The 15,887-nt window shown below is 37.6% G+C and overlaps 1 protein-coding gene and 1 non-coding gene across 2 annotated transcripts in view; both read left to right on the forward strand.

Moving 5' to 3' along the window:
* LOC131962165 (partitioning defective 3 homolog) overlaps positions 1-15,887 on the forward strand; it is a 572,304-nt gene that overhangs the window by 27,771 nt on the left and 528,646 nt on the right. The window lies entirely within an intron of this gene.
* trnaw-cca (transfer RNA tryptophan (anticodon CCA)) lies at positions 7,781-7,852 on the forward strand. Its single transcript has one exon. It is a non-coding gene; the product is annotated as a tRNA-Trp (tRNA).

Below are 15,887 nucleotides of genomic sequence, written 5' to 3' on the forward strand. Positions count from 1 at the left end.
CCACAAGGAAGACACATTCTCTTCCCAAAGTTACGGATTTCCTTCTTTTTAACACTTTTCAACTGGATTAATAATGACTGGAATTATGATAAAATTTTCGAAATCTGTTTTTCTGTGAAAGTCATTAGGTTTACATTACGCAGGTCTAATAATAATAATAATCTCAGACTCCACAATCTGACTTTAACCCTCTGGAGTCCATCTATTTATTAAAAATACAAATGTTTTATTTCCAGTAATAACTTAATTATATATGATATGTAGACAAGCTGAGAAAGCCAGTTGAAAGTGCAATGATAGGAGCTTTCACAGTGTGCCATTTATGTTTCTAGGCCATTTTTAAAATGTCTATTTTCTTAAAAGAAAACTATTACTATTTTTAATTTACATGCAAATAGTTTTATTATTTATTCTTTTTTCTGCTGTTTTTGTGTTTTGTAAATGGTAAAAAAAAAAAAAATTAGTACATTTCCATAGACACCTGTGTCTTTTGTTTGAATTTTAGGTTCCTGGCAGCTTTATACTTTAATTAAAATAAAATGAAAAATCTGACTGATAGCCAAGTTTGTGTGGAGAAAAAGGAGCCATGCATGTGATGTAAGGACAGACTGAAAGATGCTAAACAGAGATAGAAATTAATGCATAGGAAGTTGACAAATTTGAACCAAAATCTCCTGGACTTCAGAGGTTTGATAACGTTTTAGTCCAGTATTTAGTCACAATATAACAGATGAATCCAGAATAGTGACATTAATGCAGGAAGTGTATTTCTGTGCAAACAAACACATGTGCACATGTGCTGACAGTATGTGTGAGCCAGGCGTCACCAACAGTCTTTGGCTTTGAGAGCTGATTTATGCTGCCAGACTTCAAGACAGTGAACAGAAAAACAGCCGAGTGGCTAAGTAGCCATATGTGTTTCCTCCTGAATCTGCTCTTAGAGTTGACACGCTAAGATGCAGAAGCAGATTGCATTCATTTGGAATAAAACATTTGCCAGTTTTTTTTTCAGATTGATGACATAGTTTTGTCATGATTGTGTCATAACTCTGAGATAATTATCCCATAATTCTTCATGATCTCAGTAAATCTGAGCAGACTTGATGAAGTGTGCATGTCAAATTGCACTTCCTAACATCTCAAACCAAGGCTGAAGTCAAACTGGATTGGATTCAGTAGCTGTGTCAAGCTGCACTGCAAAAAAGGTGTGTCTAAAAACATGATAAAAACACTAAATCTGAGGTAAATGATCTTGCTGCATGGACAGATAACTTCACTTGACAATATTTCTTAAATTAAGATTATTAAATCTAGGAATAAGCATGTTGTACACTTAAATAAGAAATTAACTCTCAAGTTAAAAGCTGCAAGCAGCGATGAACTGGCCCGAGCAGAGTGCACTGACAATTATTTGGTTCTTACCAAGATTAAAAAAAAAACTTTGATTTAGAAGTGTTTGATAATTTATCTTGTTTGAAGAGTTAATTTCTTATTTTAAGTGTTCAACATGCTTATTTCTAGATCTAACAATCTTAATTTAAGAAATCTTGTCAAGTGAAATTATCTGTCCATGCAGCAAGATCATTTCCCTCAGATTTAGTGTTTTTATCATGTTTTTAGACACACCTTTTTTGCAGTGTGCAGATTAATTGAGATAATCAGAATTATGAAATGTTTGCTTGAATAGCAGGACCCAATCCGTCCAGCCACCTATGAATCATTTGCTGAATGCTAATCTGCATTTTACATGTGCTGTCGTCATCATGATTAATTTCTATAGAACCCTGCGGCAGTTTCAGTGATCTGTGAGATTAACAGTGGAAGACAGTTTGCTGGGCGTTGTCAGGATGCAAACAAGTGGAGTAATGTGGAGAAGTGCTTTAGGAGTGCATGTGCTCAGCAAACCTTTGTCTGGATTAATGAAAGATTAAAATGCACTGCTTAATGTTTGCAAAGTAAATGGAACACTATTCATTATCATTCCACAGTAGTCAGCAGTATAGGAGGAGAGTTTCACCATGGCTCTGTGATACTTTGCATAATAAATGCTCAAGTAAAATACCTATCATAGGAATGAATGGGGCCCCGCCTCTAATTATAACCATGCTATTATGTGATAAAAATATAATCCCTGGCCTGGATCTCAAGCTAATTGATCAAGATAATGCCATGCTTTTATCTGTGTCTGCATGACAAATCATTTGGCAGTTTTCACATTTTAGAACAAACAAGAACAAATCACAGTGACACTTGGCTGCCTGTTAATGGAGTTGCTGATGGATGAATCAGCATATTGTTACAGAAATAAATGACAAAATCATAGAGACATCTCAGAAAACAGAGAAGAGGCTGTGTTGGGAAAGTTTGACATGAACAGATTGTTCAGTTTAGTTCAGGTGAGGCTCTTTACAGGAGAAAAGGGGCTTAGTCATGTTAAAACCAGCTTTGATCTTTGCTCCATTGCACTCACCTTGACATGATTTGAACATACAGCCTTTTGATCTGAGGTCAGGTATTCTACCGATGCATCACAAAATCTTTTTGACACCATCTGAGCACAGATTTTGTCTGAAATTGTTACCTCTGTCAGTTTACCTACACTGTAAAAAAAGAAAAACTGTTGTTTTCACGGTAAAAAAAACGGCAGCTGTGGTTGCCAGAACTTTACCGTAATAAATACGGTATTTTTTTTTTAATATTACGGAAAAAGGATATTGGCACTGTTGATTTCATGTTTAAGATTACCATTTTATCCAATTACCATATAAATAAAAAGTTTTTGCATCAAAAGAAACGCTGTTCTGCCATATAATTGATAAGAAAATACTTTATACATGCTGCATAAATTAAAATTTTGTGTTAAATACATTTCAAAGTAAACAGAAAAAAACAAAAAAGTATTTTTACAAAAGACAAATGCAAAAATAACTGTGATGCTTATATATAATATATATATATATATATATATATATATATATATATATATATATATATACATATATATATATTACAGTATATTTTTGTTACAAACACGGTGCCAGTGTATTTTATAGTGGAGTAATGTATTTTAAAAATAAAAAAAACTGTAAAAAATACTCTTTTGGCTAATATATACATTTACGGTGTTTCATTGTTACTGAAACTGAATTAACACATTTATTATTTTACTGTCTTTAATTGTCATGGTTTAGCAGATTTTCACCGTAAAATCTACAGACATTTTTTACAGTGTAGATTGTACATAACAGCCAATAATGACAGTTCGAGTCATTATTTCTTCCAGTGAAGTTTCAGGCCATCATTCATCTGGTGTGTTTTTTGATATAGTGAGGCATCACTTGGTCTGAAATCGAGCAGACACATTCTTCTTGGTTTAACTTAGATAACATTTTTACGTTCATCCTAAATGGGATTTTCACCTTTCTAGATGTTGTAGCTGTTAGTGTATGTGCTGGAGGGCAGCTCTGAATCCCTTACTTTCTAGTTGTTTAGATGATGTCTGTTAGTAAATCAAACCCGGGAGCCAAGCTATAAACAAATACAAACAGTTTACAGAGGGCGGCTTTGCATCGTTTAGAGGAGTTTATCATAGGCTTTTCCTCTGCAGAGAGGAATCCTTTTGCAAAGTTTCGGCAATTTTACCAGATTGCCTTCAGGCCAGGTTTGGTTCAGTGCACTCAGGGTTTTTTTAAGGATGGTGAGACAGGTTTTTGTTGTTTATCTCTTTACCTGTATGTATCCAAAATGTTTTAATCTCCCCCTGTTGTTGCTTGAACATACTACAACTTGCAGATGTAAACTCGGACATGACCCCATTGTGTTGATAGATGATGCACTGCACCTAATCTCTTTTCCTCCCATCCTGTCCATTAAAACTATTAAACACATCCTTTGTCCATGATCTCTCCTTCCTTTCTCCCTGTCTCACTTTCACTCTTCCGTCTCCTCCTCCTTTCCTGTGTTCCTTTCTCACCTCACGCTTAATCTCCTCTTTCTCCTTTAACCTACATGGAGGTTTTCCATTGATGTTGTAAGCTTTCAGCCTCAAGTGCTTTTACTATGTGTCATCTGTTTCCTGTGTGGGTTCAATGAGCTGATGATATGAAAATTAAACATAGTACCTGCTCACTATGCACAATGGCAAATGTGATGTTAGAAAAATATTTTTCTTTAACATGTCTGAAAAGGAGGTCCTCATAATGCCAGTTCTCTGTTGTGTGGAGGACCAGGTGTAGCTCATGTAGAAAACTTCTCATATTGCATAATGTGGTCTGCTTAGAGCAGGCGTAGGCAACCTGCGGCTTTGGGGCCAAATGTGGCTCTTCAGGCCATCTGCAGTGGCTCCCTGTGGCTGTGACAAGTAAAATTATACCAAATGGAGTTTCTTTTCTATTCTCTGTACATGTTAATTTTCATTGATGTTGGTGTAGGCCCAAAGCAATTTGTATTACTGACTTATAAAAATGTGTTGCTTATATACAGCATTACATTTTATGTTATTTTTACATTTTAGTCAACTAAAAATGTGCAACATAGAATAATAAAGTCTAAGGCTCGGCATCTTAACCTCTGGATTTTGCCAACATCAAGCCTAGTTTTGAGTTTTTCCTTCAATTCTAGATCTACTGAGATATTTTTGATGTCCAGCCTCTCATTTGCACCTTGGTCCTGGCTGCATTCTGACAAAATCATACTAATAAATGCTCATTATTGTTTATTGTTAATTGTTAATTGTTAAAAGTATCCCCATTAGCTGTAACCAAAATAGGACAAGCTAGTCTTCCTGGGGTCCAAAAAAAAACAATGAAACATTGTAGACATCATTAAAAGTAATCAGAAATTATTCAAATAAGTTTCACTAAATTCACAAGTATTACATTCATTATTACATTCATACAGTTCATTCCCTACTCAATAATTTAAATAGTGCATTCTCAAATGGTGCTAAGATATTTTGCTATTCAGCTTTTGTATATTCAGTACATTATGACCTATTAGTATTATGGGTAGGTTCATTTAGACTCAGTAGGCTGTTTCATCTTCATAGTAAGGCTCAAAATAAGGTATGTGGCTCCATTATGATATTTTTCCTCTTTTTTGGCCAACAATGGCTCTTTAGTTAGTAAAGGTTTCCGCCCCCTGACTTAAAGGAAGAAAAAAGGAAAACAGGTGACTGAAGTGGGACACTGCTGTACAGTACTGTATATACAATATATACAATGTCTATGTTACAATTACTAGTGCTATCATTTCAGTACAGTTTGGGATTACAAACTCACAGTTTATTGTGAGCAGCTGTGAGTCCATGCTGTGGGCAGGGTAAGGAGTGATTTTCCTTATGACAGGGAAAGTGTGGTAAATGCATGCATACCTCTATGATGTGTTGGAGATCTAAAGTATGTGCTGACAAATTGTAGCCTTATTTAAATTGAGTTCTTCTAGTTTACTGCTGCTTCTTTTTTTTTCTATAATTCCTCCTTTGGATTTTTGTCCTTTCTGTCCCTTCTAAGTGCCCTGCATGCTTTTCTTCCAGCAGAACACACACAAACTGATCCAGATCCTCCAGAGACTTATTACTGTAAATAGAGCTGTTACTTCCAGGTTTATATTGAAATATGATAGTCCTCACACGCACAATGCTTCTACTTCCACTTTGTCAGTTCTTGTCCAAGCAATCACTTATTATCACCAGCTAATGGATGTTGTTAGAGAGCAGAGCTCTGTTGAAGAATTGGCTAGACGTGTTCACAGAAACACAGGGCCCAACTCACACACATCTGGGCTGTCTTTGCTTTCTCTTTAGACAGCTTTCTTTCCCTTTGTTTACATCTCATGTATTTCTGAGGCCATCACTTTACTGTAACTCTCCGTGGCTCAGAGTTTCAGACGTCAGTGTTTGTGGATTTTGGATGTTTGCCCCGGTGATGCTGTGGAAAGTGGCTTTCATCAGCACTCTGGCCCTGCCTCTTCCCTTTGTCTGTCTGGGCCTGCTGGACTTTTTTTCCTCACCAAGATTCAGAAGTTCAGGAGTTCCTGTCACATTGGAAACTCTGACCGACTTAAAACTTTGCATTGCCAGAAGACCATTTTTCATGTACCCATTGAATTTAGATCACATAGTACGATAGCTTTATGACTGTGTCATTTAGATCAGCTATTCTCAACCTTGGGGTCCTGACCCCAATTGGGGTCGTGATATGATTTCTGGGGGTCGCCAAATCATTTTGGAAGTCAGCTCTGTCTCCACTGTGTTAAAGTGTTCATGTGTTATTGGTTTTAGTCTTTTTGGTAATTTTGTGTCTTTTTTTTGGGTAATTTTGTGTCTTTTTTTGGTAATTTTGTGTCTTTTTTAGATAATTTTGTGGTCAATTTGTGTCTTTTTTGGTCATTTTGTTTCCTTTTTTTGGTCATTTTGTGTCTTCTTGTGGTCAATTTGATTCTTTTTTGGGGTAATTTTGTGTAATTTCTGACAAATCCCAAAGTAACAAGTTATTACTTTCCAAGGAGTCTCTGGCTTGAAGCTGACTGTTACACACTCAGGAGGTCAGAATGGACCTTTAAACTTATAGCAAAGCACTTAGATTAAAAGTAACAATAAAATATACATATAAATGCACAGTCAGAGAGATGTTTAAGTTGTTGTCTGCTTCATTATTTGTCCAAAATTCGTCGTATCAGCTGAGTTTGTATAATCTGAACTGTGCGTGTGAGATTCTGTTCAGTGAGCGGGGGTCGTGGACAACATGCATGTTAAATTGGGGGTCGCCACTCAAAAAGGTTGAGAACTACTGGTTTAGATGATCACACACTCAATTTGACAACATATTGATGCCAGTCTTTTCATTGTTGTCTTATTGTATTTGTTATATGTTAGAAACTTTAAAACATTCTATACATTTGCTTTTACTTCATAGTTTTTATCTTCTACAGTAAACAACATTATATACACTGTTGTTTTTACGCTAAAAAAACGGCAGCTGTGGTTGCCAGAACTTTACCGTAATAAATACGGTAGAACTAGAAGAATATTATGGTAAAAAGATATTGGCACTGTTGATTTCAATTTTAAGATTGCCATTTTATTCCATTTTTTACTGTATAAATCAAAGGTTTTTCCATCAAAAGAAACGCTGTTCTGCCATATAATTGTCAAGAAAATACTAAAGATTTTACCATTAAATATTACAGTATATTTTTGTTAGAGATATGGTGTTTAGTACATTTAACAGCGAGAAAAATAATTCTTTACAAAAGATAAATGCAAAAATTACAGTGGTGGCTTGTATATATATTACACTAAATACATATTACAGTGTATTTTACAGTGGAGTAATGTATTTAAAAAAAAAAACTGTAAAAAATACTGTTTTGGCTGATATATACATGTACAGTGTTTCATTGTTACTGAAATTGAATTCACCCATTTATCATTTTACAATCTTTAACCGTCATGGTTTAGCAGTTTTTCACCATACAATCTAAAGACATTTTTTACAGTGTACATATGACAAAGGGGCAGAAGAATCTCAGTTTTCCTAGAGGGACCTAGGTTAACTCATGGAAGTGAAAAAAATGGCTCCCAGCTGTGGCATTCACAGCACAACATATTTTCAGAGCACTGTCTTTTGTCAGGTCATCATTAAGTGCTGACTCATACTTCCTGTCTGTCACAATGAAGGTGACAATTATAAAATGTTTTGATAGTCTGTACAGTGTCCCAATGTCATTGGAATGACTTTGTGTGCACTGTGATATGGAAGTTGTACCCCACACATTTCCAGACTCTGTGGCGCAACGGTAGCGCGTCTGACTCCAGATCAGAAGGTTGCGTGTTCAAATCACGTCAGGGTCAATAATTTTCAAGGCCACACATGTTCACATTTAGGAACTGCTCACACAAGATCAAGCCTAAAAAAAGCAAATATGTGCAACCCTGGTGAACCAGATAAGTCTGGCTGCATGGACTTACTTTATGTTGTCATTTAGAGTAGTGTAGTTGCCAGTGTTTTCCCCTACCATTATATTAGGGGGGCGCCCTGCCCCCCCAATGGCACCCCCCACCCCCCTTAAAGGTCAAGTTAATTTTTTTTTCTATAGAGCGCCAAATCAGACCAGAAGTCAGTTAAGGTTACCTTTCCTATAGAACAGCTCTATATTTTGTCCATCCATTCTCGTCCGCTTATCCGGGGCCGGGTCGCGGGGGCAGCAGGATAAGCAGGGCATTCCAGACGTCCCTCTCCCCAGTCACAACCTCCAGCTCCTCCTGGGGGACCCTGAGGCGTTCCGAGATATAATATAATCCCTAAGAGATATAATCCCTCCACCGTGTTCTAGGTCTTCCCGGGGCCTCCTATATGTATATATATATATATATATATATATATATATATATCTTTTCCTTTTCAATAAACAAACTAAATAGCCTTATGTTATTTATTTTATTTAAACAACGGCATGTCATTTCTGTCATGTTTGACGTGTATAATTCTCGTCTGCTCTCTGTAGTGCACGCGGTGGAGTTCCGCCCGATGCGCGCACACAGGTGCAGTTTCCCAATAATTTCCTAGACTTTCCTACACACACTGAATATACTGAGCTGGTTTACCGAGGTCCAAACACACTGCTGCATACGCTATTTGGTTGCCACGAGCTAACATTAGCTTACAATTAATGTTGCTTTAATCACAAAAAGCTTAACTGTGAATAATGATCTGAATTATTTCCTGTTGCTAAACACATGCAGCTTTCAGAATAAGAGCACAGTGTGTTAACAGAATCCACCACTGTTGTGTCAAATCCCAATTAATTCACAAGAACACATTCACAAGATGCACTCCAGACCTGCAGAGGGCGACCACACACAAAAGAGATGGGTGGAACCCAAATTCTCAGGAAGTGCTCCTAGAGGTACCATATTCACCTGCACACCCACTTGAAAGGCATGGCATTAAATGTTTGAAGGTAGTTTAGTTAGCCCCCCCTGAAACAAGGCAAGACCAGCTCCTGATCAGTCCGAAGATGCAACTGGTAAGAAAAAACCCACTCTGAATGTGGAAGATATGTTGAGGTCATGCTTTTCCATGACTGTTTTGATTTAATTGGTTACTAAATGCAGTTTAAATTGGATAATTTTGGTTATGCTTATTTGAGCTTATGTGTTTTGTTGGAACTTTATGTAAATGTAATGGTTATGTATGTTTAAGTATATATAACATTTCTTTAATCATTTACTAGGTTAAGTTGAACGACTTTGTTTGAAAGTAATGGTAACATTTATTCTTTAGGTAAACTGTTTGTTTATTGGGATTTTTCAAGACTAATGCCTGTCTTTTCTGTTTATCTTAAAGGTTATCAACCTATTTCATCCCATTCTATACCATAATTCTGTTTAAACCATCAAACCCAAAACCATCTTCAAGAAAATCAAAATCAAAGAATAAGTGGAATCGAGTTGTCCTTTGTATCCTTCAACGATTGATCAAGCAGTTTTTCGAGTTTGGGCAGAATTGTGGTCACAAAGCCGACAGAAATTGACAACCACAGAATTTACAAAATATGATGCCTTAAACAAAAATAACAAAACCCTTATTCTCCTTACAATAATTAATAAAATATGGAATTTTTAGGATCATTGAATATGATGGAATAGTGTCATTAGAATGTGTGAGCCCACACCAAATTTGGGCGCTTTATTGAAAAAAGTTATTCTCCTTGGGGACTCCCCAAGCCAGCTATTTTTCCACACTGGTTGGCTACTGACTGGATAGGAGTGCAAAGCCGTTAACGGCAACTGAAAATGTCACAGTAGGATAACAATAAAGATTCTATGTCACAGTATCAGACCATGAAAATCTTGTGTGAGGTGTTTGCTCACATTTAGCTCTCGAAGTGCACGAGATTTATGCATTTAAGCTAAAATGTACAATTATTTTTCCTGGGGGGCATGCACGTCTAATCTAGTCATCTAGCAGCTTTAGGAGTTCATAAAGAGTTGTTAATTTCAATCAGCTGTGTTGGAGCAAAGAGAGATCAGTGATATTAGAGTATTTATGGTATTACAAAAGTAATTATTGTGTATATGAGCTAAGTTTGTGCTCCGCAGCTGCAGTAGAGATGTGGCGAGCATGGTGCACTGTCTCAACATGTAAAACCAAAGAGTTGCCACTCCCTCTTGCTGGCCTTTACACTCCGGGGATCTCAATGCTCTACATATGTTTTTCTTGGGCCTAGTGGGATTTGCAAACACACCAACACACACACACAGAGTTCTCTCTCAATGAACTGATCCTCCCTCCTTTCATTCGTGTGAAGTGTGAGCTGTGTGGCCTTGTATAAATTGTGTAAGAGGGTTTCATGGTCACAGTCTGTGACCTGTCACAATTTACATTCCAAAACTTGACACTGGACGCCCCATCCTGTGTTCTCACCATCCACAGATACAAAGACGGTTAGCTGCGTTGATTCCTGAATGACTGAAGTTTACTGGTTTCCATAGCTGCCAGTGGTGGACTCGGATTGTTTGAAGGGCAGGGGTGAAAAAATAAAAAGGACACATTCTGCAAAACATGGGCCCCACCAGCAAAAACCTACAATGCATCATGTATAATGAAATAGACCTCATCCTTTATTACAATTAGCATCAACTTAAAAGGAGATCCAGTTCAAAGAAATTATTGATATGGTACTGACAATTGAATCCATGGAACCGAACCATCTAGGGGGGTCTGGGGGCATGCCCTCCTAGGAGAAAATTTTTAAGTAAAATGCACCAATGTTGTGCACTTTGAGAGCTAAATGAGAGCAAAAACCTCACTTTTTTTTCACAGTTGGGTGACATTTTTGTAATTGCTGCAGATCATTTTTTTCACTGGGATTCTTTTTCTCTATTCCAAGGGCACTTTATCGTGTTTTCTAACTTGACATCCAATTGTGCTTTTCTACAACTAGCTGTTCGTCATAGCAACGCCACATGAAAGCAACACCTCTTTCACATTTCCCCGTTCGTTGGCTACTAAAGAGGCACAAGGGCACTAGAAGAGCACTCATTAAGGCACATTATTGATTTTTCTTGCTCTAGAGGGCACATCATTTTTGCACGTGTAAAGGGCAGCCAATAAGACACTTCCTCTTGTTTTCACCACTCTAGAGGGAACTTAACCGCGGAGGCATTAGGGGGGTGGTCGCCCCTCCTGCCCCCCCTCTGACTCCACCACTGATAGCTGCTCTATGTGGACTGGAGTTGCATTTTGACCATTTGTCAACATGTGCATTAACATTCTGTTTCTATTTATACAGCACACAATAAGTAGTACATAATGGTGTTTGTTCCACATTTAGATCCCAGGAACCTCCTCCTCACCCTCCTCCTCCTGCACACACACACATACACAAACAAAAATCCTAGAAAACACTCTCTGACCCCTCTCTGTGTTCCACATCTGCAGCCTATGAAAGAGCCGTGTGTGTCGTGACATCCCCACTGCGGGCTGTCTGTTCTTGGTGATTCACTCTGTGCTCTGTGTTTCTTTTGGCTCGTTTGGGGGTCCCATCTGGCAAGCATAACCTCTGCGCTTATGAAATAATAAACAAAATTGTGCCGAAATTGTGGTGACGGCTGCTTCTAAAAGTAGACAGAGTCTTGCAGTGCTTAACCAGTTTTACTGAACATGCAGTGAACACACAGACTTTAATTTTCTTGCCAATGCTGGACATTACTCAAGTAGAACTTAAGCAAAGTTGTCTTTGCTTTGTTAATTGGAAATGACAGGGATCTCTTCTTCTGTTCAGGTATTATGAATCTTGCTGTGGCTCTTTTGCATATGACATGCTCTGAATAACAACTTTAAAGTGGCACAACCAAATGAGAATATGCATTCATTGTTCTCTTCTTCCTGTATTGATATAGTTGTCTGTTAGCCATATGGTTGCACATTGGCACAGGCACGTCTGCAGTTCTCATTGTTTTCCCTGACAAAATATAAATAAATGCTGGCAACAAAAGGTTGTTAATCGATAACTTTCTTGAAATTCTGTCCCAGGCTCTCTTCATTATTCATCATATAATAATGTGCAGATATTTCTATTTTATTGTATCTGCAACAAATCTGACTCTTCTACCCAGTTCAAAGCCGAGCAGATGGCCTGAGTGAAATGTCTCCCTTGGGGTCTGAGACTAAATGTCCTTTGGTAACATGACACCTTCACCCTCTGTCTCTGTTGGTTGATTTCTGATAAGCATTTGAAACGGACAGATTCTTTATCAACCCCCTTAAGAAAATTGTCTGTTTGGCTTTTTCCATCTACAGTCAATTTAAGTCAAGTCAATATTATTTCTATAGCCCAAAATCACAAATCAAAGATTTTCCTCAAAGGGCTTCAGACTGTACATGGTACGACATCCTCTGTCCTTAGACCCTCACATCGGCCAGGGAAAAACTCCTCAAAAAACCCCTTTAACAGGGGAAAAGAAGAAACCTCAGGGAGAGACAGAGGAAGGATCCATCTCCCAGATGTTGTTGTACAGATCAACAGAGTAGAATAGAGTAGATAGAGGATGAAGGGGGAGAGGGAGGGAGGATAGAGAGGAGCAGCAGAAGGTGATGAAGCGTCACCATTGGCCAGTAGTGATGGTGAGTGTAGAGTGGACCAGGAGAGGAGCATTCCCATCTGGGGCCACAACAGAGACAAGGAATGGTGCTCCTTACAGTTGCCATTTACTTGTAACCTGCTCATCAAGGTTCATTAGCTTCTGGGCATTACTAAGCCATTTAGCCCTGTCATTACTCATCATTAGTCATTTATATAACTATATGTATACCATAGGATCTCATTTAACCCAGGAATGTTTTATTTTATATTTTATTATATTATATTGTTATTTTAGCTTAATGGTAGCAAATACAGTATACATTTATGTTTATAATGCATATACAATAACCCAGGATTTTTTTCTTTAGTGCACCCCAGTTGCCAAATCATACATGTGACTTTGCATGCCCCATATTTCTGGAAATCTTTGATGTCAAAGACGGTAAAAATATATAATGTCGGTGTGTGTGAATGTAAGTAGGTAAGTAAAGCACCTTTCACAGATAAAATCACAAATTGCTTGATAGAAGATAAAAAAGAAATAAGATCGGGGAACATAAAACAATTTAAATACAATGAAACATAAAAATTATAAAAATATGTACAATGTATGGTGGTCACCCAAATGGCATATTCAAATGATGGATCAAAACGTGTTTTCAGACGGGTACGTGGAACAGACAGAAGATGCATTGTGTTTGATCTAAGAGACCGAGCTGACAGATATGTGTGTATGGGCCTCCTGCTGTTGCTAATGACCACTTGTCTCAGATGAGATGAAACTGGCTAGCTGCCCATATAGGCTACCAATCCTCGCACTCCAGACGGATTGCTAATAAACAAGCTAATAAAAATGTGACTTTTGGGATACAAGCCAACATGCTAGCTGGCCGCTAGCTAAGCTTAAACACTATGAGCTGTCTACAAGTTCAAAGTCCAGTTATTTATTAACTGAATAAAATGTTAAGTTGCCATAACCTAAGTAACAGTCATTCACTAAGTAAAGCATGTAAATAGCTTCTTCACATCCATTTGGCCCTAATTTACCTGTTTGAAGAACCTGCTTTAAAACATCCACTAATTGATGTTAGTCCTCAGATTTCATATCATACAACAAAACTTGGCTGTATTTTTCAGGGCTGTCATGCCTCTTACTCAGTGGCACATCCTGTCTGAAGGTTTGCTCTTTAATTGGCTTAATGATGTATCATTATGAAACGACTCAATGAGATCCTCATGTGATAATGTCTGTTTTAATTTGTTAGTCAAACCTTCATCGCAGCAGCAGTTCCAGCTCATGCTGAGCCATGAGGCTGCATGTCTGGCCAGTGCGGACACACACACACACACACACACACACACACACACACACACACACACACACACACACACACACACACACACAGTCCAACCTGTTTTCTTAATCCAGACCAGATGCTCAGATTTCCACGTTGTTCTTTTCGTGAGGGGTGGTACGTGCAGTTGTAGTCCTCGAGAAACATTGAAACTACAGATCCCCTACTCAGACCACACAGCAGGACAGAAGACTGTACACTGCAATAAAGGTGTGTCTAAAAACAAGATAAAAACACTAAATCTGAGGGAAATGATCTTGCTGCATGGACAGACAATTTTACTTGACAAGATTTCTTAAATTAAGATTGTTAAATCTAGAAATAAGCATGTCTTGCAGCTTTAATTTATCCTCTTTTTAAGAGTTCATTTGTTATTTTAAGTGCTCATCATGCTTATTTCTAGATTTAATTATCTTAATTTAAGAAATCTTGTCAAGTGAAATTATCTGCCCATGCAGCAAGATCATTTCCCTCAGATTTAGTGTTTTTATCTTATGTTTAGACACACCTTTTTTTGCAGTGTGCAATTATAGTCCTCGAGAAACATTGAAACTACAAATCCCCTACTCAGACCACACAGCAGGAGAGAAAACTGCAGAGTTTGATCCCTGCATATAACTCATCCTACATGAGAAAGCTTGGAAAATCAGTTGCCATTTGTCTAACGAATGGCTGTGCCTTTGACTTATAGCGACAGAAGGATATTTCCTCTGGCTCTGTGCCGTCCTCCCTCCACAGCTCCAGTATGAGACTCCAGGGGATTGACAGTAGTCTCTGCTCTGGCGCAGTGTGTGTAGTAGGTGTGGCAGATATTTGAAGGGTCTCTGTGTTAAGAGCCTGCAGGATTTGGCTCTGTGTTTGACAGACTGGCCTGTATTACCAGCTTGATCCCTTGCTAACCTCTCTGGCACTGATGCTGCCACTCGTTTAGTGCACAGAGAGGGGAAATGTTAACTGTTGGCCAAGAGAAATATACATATATCTCTTTTAGCCTTTCATATGGGCCTGTGCTCCAAACATCCATCGTACAAAGCTATTAATCTTTTAGTAGACTATTTAAAATGATGTTTCTTTGTACAAGTGAAAATTTCTGCCAGTTGTGTGGAAAACTTTAGCTCGTTTCCATTTGAAAAAGTAGTTGGTAAGAATGATTCATTAACGAACTGGGTTCTTTAGGGCTTTCTGAGCACTTTGTTGAGTCTAAAAACAAGATGTTGTTTAATGCAACTGAGCCACTAACCCACATACATTCAACTGAATTGTTGAATAAGCTGAATGATTTATCATGAAGCATGTTGTTTATTGGAAATCATTGAACAAGCAGAGAAGTTTGAGACTTTGTGAAGTTTTATTTGGCCATTTTTGAGAGCAGCAAGCCGATATTATAGACATTTGTCAAGCTAGGCTGTCCTGAATGCCCACTTTGTATTTTCAAAACTGTATTGAGTGCACCATTGTGCATAACTCATTGTGCTTCAAAAGTCAAATATCTGCTTTATGTGTACGTTGATTTGTCAAATTTAAAATTCCGATAATTAGCTTCATAAATAGGTTTTATTTTAATGTGTGACCTTTTCATTGGTGGAATAATGTGCTTTTAGCAAGCCAAATGTGTAAGTAAAGCATGGATCATAATTAAATGAAGTAACTGGAAACACTAATCATTCTCAATCAACTACTGTATGTAAATAATGCAAGAAAAATATGTGTTTTATATCTGTTTTCATCAATTGGTTGACTAATTGGCAAATTTGGTCTTTAGTTGACTAAGAAGAGATTCTCAGTTGTACTCATGATGCAAAGTTATACAGTTTTACGCATGTTTGGGTGCTGCCTAATTTCAACATCTGCAGCTTCTTCCAGTGTGTCTAAACTATAGATGTGCTCCTATGGATGAGAAGAAAAAAAAAGCCACCTCTCAAAAAGAAGAAAAAAAAAGTACAA

Source organism: Centropristis striata, chromosome 23 (assembly GCF_030273125.1).
Source record: "Centropristis striata isolate RG_2023a ecotype Rhode Island chromosome 23, C.striata_1.0, whole genome shotgun sequence".
Classification (NCBI taxonomy): domain Eukaryota; kingdom Metazoa; phylum Chordata; class Actinopteri; order Perciformes; family Serranidae; genus Centropristis; species Centropristis striata.